Genomic DNA, 7,633 nt, shown 5'->3' on the forward strand with positions numbered 1-7,633 from the left:
CAAGTTGTAAGAACACTGGAAGCTTCTCTTTCCTCTCTTTGTAGTGCTCGCCTTTGAGATCCTCCCTTTCAGAATCCAGCTGCCCAGCTGTGAGAAGCCCAAGCCACGTGGAGACACCACGTGGAGGAAAACCGAGGTTTTCCAGCTGAGATCTCAGTGAATAGCTAAGCCAATCGCTAATTGCAACTGCCAGGCATAGGGTGAGCCATTTTGGACATTCCTTCTTAGTTTTCCCCCCAGATGACTGCAGCCCAGTTGACATCTCATAGAGAAGAAGACCTGTCTGTGTCCTCTCAACTCCCAGAATCGTGAGAATGGCTGTTATTTTGAGCTATTAAATTTTAGAGTGGCTCTTTATGCAGCAAGAGATAACAAAAAACAACTTTTAAAAATGTATTTTGGAATTCTGGCTCTTCGCTGAGCTCATATCAACATCCCATCTCTCCCGTAGGCTGATGCAGTGAGCATTAGATGTCGTTCCATTGAGGTCCACCCTCTTCCTGTCTCAGGGGTCTGTCTCTGGAGTCCCTTCATTGATAAAATTCATGTGGTAGAACCACTTTGATCAAGCTTCTCTCCACACTCTCCGAAATGCTTAGAAGTTAATATATGTGACACCGGAAGAACATCAGATTTGCGATCTCAAGACTCAAGTTCAAGACTTACTGACTATGGGAGCTTAAGCAAGGTTCTTAATCTTTTGAGTCTCATTTTTTTTTCCCCAGCTGTAAACTGCGGATAATAATAGTAACTTTCTCATAGAGTAGTTGAATGGTGCAAATGAGATAACTTATGTAAAAGTATTTTGAAAATGTATTCTCTACACACGGTAATTATCATTATTACATCTTGTCATACAATGAACATCAGCGCATGAGCTCATTAACCAACAGCCCCTTTTTTTGGGTTATGTTTTTGAGTTCTTCCCACTCCGGGAAACAAGATCACTGAGGGGGAAGTAAATTTATCATCAACATCACCATCATCATCTTCAGCATCATTACCATCATGAGCAGTATCATCATTACCACCTTTGTTACTGTACCATTTCTTGAGCATCTGCTAAGCTAACCCTTGTCATAATTCTCACAATGATTCTTTAGGATGTGTGTGTTATTAACCTTTTTAAAAAATTTTATTAAATTTATTGGCGTGACATCGTTAATAAGACGATATAAATCTCAAGTGTACAATTCTATAATGCATCATCTGTATATTGCGTTGTGTGTGCACCACCCAAAATCAAGTCTCCTTCCATGACCATGTACTTGACCTCCTTTACCCTCTTCTACCTCCCCCAAGCTGGTAACCACCATACGTTTGTCTGTGTCTCTGAGTTTTTTTGTTTATTTGTTTGTCTTATTTGTTTGTTACTTTCTGTTTTAAATCCCATATATGAGTGAAATCATATGGTTCTTGACTCTTCTGGTCTGAATTACTTTACTTACCGTGATATTCTCAAGATCCATCCCTGTGGTCACTAAGGGCAGTATTTCACCTTTCCTTATGGCTGAGTAGTATTCCATTGCATATACGTACCACATCTTCTTTATCCAATCATCTATCAGAGGACACTTCAGTTGTCTCCATGTCTTGACCACTGTGAATAATGCTGCGATGAACTTCGGAGTGCATATATCTTTATGAATAAATGTTTTCAAATTTGGGGGTTAGATATCCAGAAGAGGAATTGCTGTGTCATATGGTAGCTCTGGTTTTAATTTTTTGAGAAAACTCCATACTGTGTTCCACGGTGGCTGCACTGATTTACATTCCCACCGGCCGTGTATGAAGTTTCCTTTTTCTCTACAACCTTTCCAACACTTGTTATTACTTGTCTTGATTAACTCTCTTTTATAGAAGAGGAAATCAAGGCTAGTCCGGGTGAATCTCCTTGCTTAACATCATTCAGAAGTAAACTTGGCTCGCTGGGATGGTAAAAACCAAATAAAAAGGACATTTGTTACCACATACATCTTTCATGTTTTCCCATCAACCTCAGAAAACTAATGACTTAAGTGGCTCTGGGGGTATTTGCGATGTCAACAACATTATTAAGCTATGATGCAAATGACACCTTTTTTGGGGAAAAACACCCTCTGGCATTGGAATAGTGGCAATGAAGGCTGAATCTAAAGCTGTCAACATTCTGCAAGTCCAAGGCTGGAGCTAAGGGGAAGCCAAGCGTCCTTATTTATTTGCTGTATGCTGCCTTTCATGGAAGCTGGGCAGGCGCTAATTAGGTAGTCACTCAGAAAGTTGCTATCACTAACTGTAGGCTATCCAAATTGCTCTCTATGTTCCAGAAGCTTTAGAAGAGCATGCCCCCCTCCCCAACTCTCCTCCCACCCCATCCTCACTTGCCAAACCTCAAGGACCACAGATACAGCTAATTATGTCAGTTTGGCTTGACATTTATTTTCCAGATAGCATCTTTCATTAGTGTTGACCTTCGGGCTGCCTGGCTGCCATACCTTTGGGGATTGAAGGTGATGTGTTGACTACTCTGGTGACATAGGAAAGTGGTAGAGAGGGAGGCGGAAGGTGTGGATGACATCTCAAATAGGCCCTAAAACTATGTGTCCTCTTTCTTCCATGCCTCTTTGCTTCCATCAGGTGACACTAAGTTCTCTGGGGTAGCCAGGGAGGAATCCGATATGAATGTGTCGGTTGCCTCAGCCTTGAGGATCTTAAAGGCACCTAGTGGTCCCTAGAGATAAATTTTGGAGGGCAGCTGCCGTATTTTATTTATTATTCCTGTATCTCATCCCCATGCACGTGCGTGCACACACACATGCTGCCCACCCAGCACCAGCAGTTGGAGGCTCTTAGGCAGCATGTGTGGAATTGAATTTGCACCATTTCTGTACCAATGGCATGGACCAGAGGCAGGGGGATGGAGGCTGAGCTCCATAAGCAAACAAATTGTGTGCATATTCTTTAACTCATAGCTCAAGCTGAGTTCTGTGCCCAGGAGTCATGCTAAATGAGACTGGGTATTATGATTTTGAGAGGAGTCTTGCTTACTAAATTCTCTACAAACTGAAGAAGTGTGTAGCCTTTTAATGTGATAAAAGCTCTACTCAGCAAATACAGAAACAAGTGTGACATACTTTTTTAGAGTTTCTGATACACGTCTAAGCAGGTAAGTTTTTGCGTTTCGCCAGGCACATCCATACCTTGGTCACACAATGGTTCTAATCCCAGCCCCAAAGTGGCCAAGTGGGCAACTGACCAAAAAAAGGGCAGAGAGGTTTATATGTGCACCAGTCCCTTAATCATCCATAACATGTCCTCGCCAATGGGAGAGTGAATAATAATTACTTTTCACTCTCTCGTCTCTAACTTTCAAAAATCTTTTTTACTACAGCCATGCCACCCTGAATGTGCCCGATCTCATCTGATCTCAGAAGGTAAGCAGGGTTGGGCCTGGTTCGTGCTTGGATGGGAGACCATCTAGGAACACCAGGTGCTGTAGGTGTTAAAACAAACAAACAAACAAATAAACAAATAAATAAATAAATAAATATTTTTAAATTCTAGGTATGACCAAGGCCACAAGGAGAAACCAAGTATAAACATTCTGCTTTTTTTTTTTTTTTGGCCAGGAACTGTGAAACCACCAGTGGACCCCATCATTTACCTTCTTGCCTTTTTTTTGGATGGGGGACATATCACAAACCCAGACCAGCCAGTGGTGAGGGGTAGCTGTCAACTGAAATGGTCATCTCAACAAGAATCATAAAACAAATCTTCATTTACACAGACATTAATGTTAACAGCATTGAGAAAAAGATTTGGAATGATGACAGAGATACCCCCAAACCAACAAAGTGTAGGATCCAGTTGTAATCCTTATTATATACATAGGCCTGAAGGCAGACTGATTCCTGCAGACAAGAGAAAAAAGAATCCTTTTTCATTCGTAGCCCAGAAAATTTGGCCAGCATCCCAGTTGGCTACACTATACAGAAGTCAGTTCAGATATAGATTTTCCCCTCTCCTTGTTTGCAAGAGTTACTTGAAGAAAACAGCCAACAAACCAGTCAGCCAGATGAGTTTCCTTCTTTTACTTGATCAGAGAAAATGTCTCATGTCACGAAATCCATGTAGGAACTAATTCATGTTCTAGGTAGAAAGAGAAACTTGAATTTTGTTTGTCTGATTATAGAAACTGTGCAGAGAGAGGCTGAAGACAGAAGATCCTGCTGAGATTTGTTGGGCGCATCAGCAATAAAACACATCAGCCTAGTAACCCGTGTGGACTGGCTGTTTCTATTTCTACAACAGCTAGTATTAAATGTTTTTTTATGTGCCAGACACTGGGCTGAGCGCTTCACACCACTATCTCATTTAATCCTACATCGGCTATGTAAGAGGGGCTGAGGTCATCTCCATTTATGATCAAGGCAAATCTCTAAGTCAGAGAGGGAGAGAGAGAAAGAAGGAGAGGGGTGAGGGAGAGCGAGAGGAAGGAAGGGAAGGAGGGACAGAAAGCTGGTAAGTGGGGAAGCCAAGATTGGAATCCAGAGTATTCTGACTTGGCTGGTACTGTGCTGATGTAGGAGTTAAGTGTTTGGAGGATCGAGGTCCATATTATCATCTGGCTGAGACTTAACTTCTGATCTATCTTCTGGTAGGATTTTTGGGTCAAGGGTCTAGGTAGCTTGGCCCAACTCAAGGCAATAGCAGGGGGTGAGCCCCGCAAGGCCAGGTCAGCTGATCTAGAACACCTGAATTGTGACTGCCAGCAGTCCCTCTTGCAACACCAATCTTGTGAACTCTAATCTCCCCCTCTTCCCACCCCTACGCTCCCGTTTTAATGACAAGGAGGTGAGCATTACATTTTGGGCAGCTATAAAAAAGGAGAAGGTAACTTAGATTAAATGGGGAAGAAGTCATGCAAGTGGTAAGTGAGAGGGCATGGGAGGGTTGGTGTGCCACAGGTATGCCAGATTTCAAAGGGCATTCACTGTAGGCCATGCAAAAGCCTGAACTATACCCTGAAAATGGCCACAGTTATCAGTGACATGATCGGATCGGCATGCAAGAAAGTTTACTGCCACATGAGAATTCTCATTTCTGATTACCTAGAAACCAGTCTTCCCAGACCCTGTTGTTCCTGACAGGGCAGATGGAAACATATGTCCTGGGCAGGCTAAGAGTTTGGTGCCTCTTTAAATGCAATTATTTGAGTATCGCTTTACACTTTCTTTCAAAGAGAAGCTGAAGTATGGGAGTAGACAGAGGAAGATTTCTGGTGGTGGCACTGAGTCTTGCTCTGAACAATCTACTCGGGCCTCGAATTCGCAAGCCTCTTTCAACAAAGCAGAAGTCCTGCAGTGAACAGAAACCGCCTCCTTAGAATTTGTTTAGTGGTCAACTCATTTGCCAGAATATGCTTCTTGGGTTTTCCTCTGCCAACTTAAATAGCTTATTGTGGTGGTTTTAAAGTGGTGTTTGAATTCCGCTTCTGGCCATGATGGAGAGACCGAGAGACAGAGTTACCCTTCCATCTTAAACAACTAGAAAATCAGATAAACTATATAAAGCAATGGTTTTCAGATAGTGGCAGCAGGCAGCATGGACTGGCCCCCGAGAGAAGGAAAATCAATGAGTTGAGACTCACAATATCTGAAATGAAAAATAACACTGGATGAAATGAAAAGGAGGTTAGATACGACAGAAGAAAATATCCATGAATTTGAAAACAGAGCATTTGAAGCTTTCCATAGCAAAGTTCACAGAGGGAAAAAAAACAGAGGAAAATAAACAGAACATTAGTGACCTGTGAGAACGTATCAAGTGATCTAACATATGCGACCTATAAAAAGGAGAATAGAAAAAATTTAAAGAAATGATAGCCAAAACACTTTTATATTTGATGAAAACTATAAACCCACTGATCCAAGACACTCAGTAAACTTTCCCCAAAAGAATACCCATTTCCTTAATGATGAACGATGCTGAGCATCTTTTCATGTGCTTGTTGGCGATTTGTATATCTTCTTTGGAGAAATGTCTATTTAAACCCTTTGCCCATTTTAAAGTTGGGTTATTTGTCTTTTTATTGTTGAGGTATAAGAGTTCTTTATGTGTCTCGATACTAGGTCCTCATCAGATATATGATTTAGTCCCATTCCATGAATTGTTTTTGCACATTCTTGATAGTGTCTGTATTAGCTAGGGTCCTCCAGAAAAACAGAAGAGATACAAGGACTAAGAGATTTATTTTTAAGTAATTGGCTCATGCAGTGTGGGGAGTGGAAAGTCTGAAAAACATAAGACAGGTCTGCAGGCTGGAAACTCAGGATGGGTGATGTAGTCTTGAGGTGGAATTTCTTTCTTTTCCAGAAATCATAGATTTTGTTCTTAAGGCTTTCAACTGATTAGGTGACGCCCAACCAAATTCTGGAAGGTAATCTCCTTAACTTAAAGTCAACGGCATCTACAAAATACCTTCACAGCAACATTCAGACTAACGTACTTGCTTAAATAACTGAATGCTATAGTTTAGCCATGTTGACACTTAAGCTTAACCGTCACAGTGTTGCTAGACACACACAAGTGTTAAATTCTGATGAATTCCAATTTCTTTCTTTTGAGTGCTTGTGTTTTAGGTGCCACATGTAAGAGACCATTGCTTGATCCAAGGGCACAGAGATTTACACCTATGTTTTCATAGGAGACTTTTGTAGTTTAAGTTCTTATATTTAATCTTTGATCCATTTTGAGTCTATTTTTGTATATGGCGTGAGGCGGGGGTCCAATTCATTCTTTTGAATGTGATGTTGTCATCTTCTTAAGCCACTCAGTTTAACTTTTTCCATCATCTTACCATTCTAGTGATGTGTTCAAGCCCCTTAGAGAGTTTGGGCCCTTGCCTGACCAATTTGCTTCTTAATTCAGTTCTAGGTCCCAAACTAGGGGGAAATAATAGAGCTCTTGATCTCATTTCCTTGAATCACTCTCTGGTGGTCCTGCTCAGGCCTTGAAAAGCAATGGGGTGGGCTGGGACAGCCTCATGTTGGTGTTTTGGAGAGAACATTCATCATTAGGTCACCGCGAAGTGACTGGATTTGTTTGGACTCATAAGCTGGCAAGAGAGGCTGCGGGGATCCACAAACTATGGCCCTCTGCCTGTTCCCCTCCCCGCTCCACCGCCCTTTTTTCTAAGTACAGTTTTACCTAAATACAACCACACCCATGCACTTACATATTGTCTATGCCGGCTTCAGAACCTAAAATGTTTACGATCTGACCCTCTAGAGAAAATTTTGAAACACTGACACACTCTCCTAGTGTGTACATAATAGAAATCTTTGTTCTCTTTAGAATAAGTGAAAATGGGTGTGTAGCAGAGGCCTTGGTGCCCCACCCAGATCCCCTGAAATCCATTTTCCGATTCAGTTGCCCATCCCCAGGTCCCCTGCTGTTTCTATGAATGGATCAAACTGCCGCTTTCTCGTCTCTTGTGTGTTTCCTTTTCTTTCATTCCCCCGGCTTCTCTTAGCCCCTTACTTTCTCCTGAGAGCATTTCCTCAATAAATCACAGACATAAGAATTCTGCTCTTAGGTGCTACTTCTAAAGAAACTATTCTAGGACAGTGTGCATTGTCAGAATTAGAATTCT

General features: G+C 41.7%; 1 pseudogene; it reads left to right on the forward strand.

The window, feature by feature from the left end:
* Positions 1 to 3,362: 3,362 nt before the first annotated feature.
* Positions 3,363 to 3,481, forward strand: LOC112481851 (annotated as a pseudogene).
* Positions 3,482 to 7,633: the final 4,152 nt, after the last annotated feature.

The sequence above is a fragment of the Pteropus alecto genome, unplaced genomic scaffold (genome assembly GCF_000325575.1).
Source record: "Pteropus alecto unplaced genomic scaffold, ASM32557v1 scaffold125, whole genome shotgun sequence".
Classification (NCBI taxonomy): domain Eukaryota; kingdom Metazoa; phylum Chordata; class Mammalia; order Chiroptera; family Pteropodidae; genus Pteropus; species Pteropus alecto.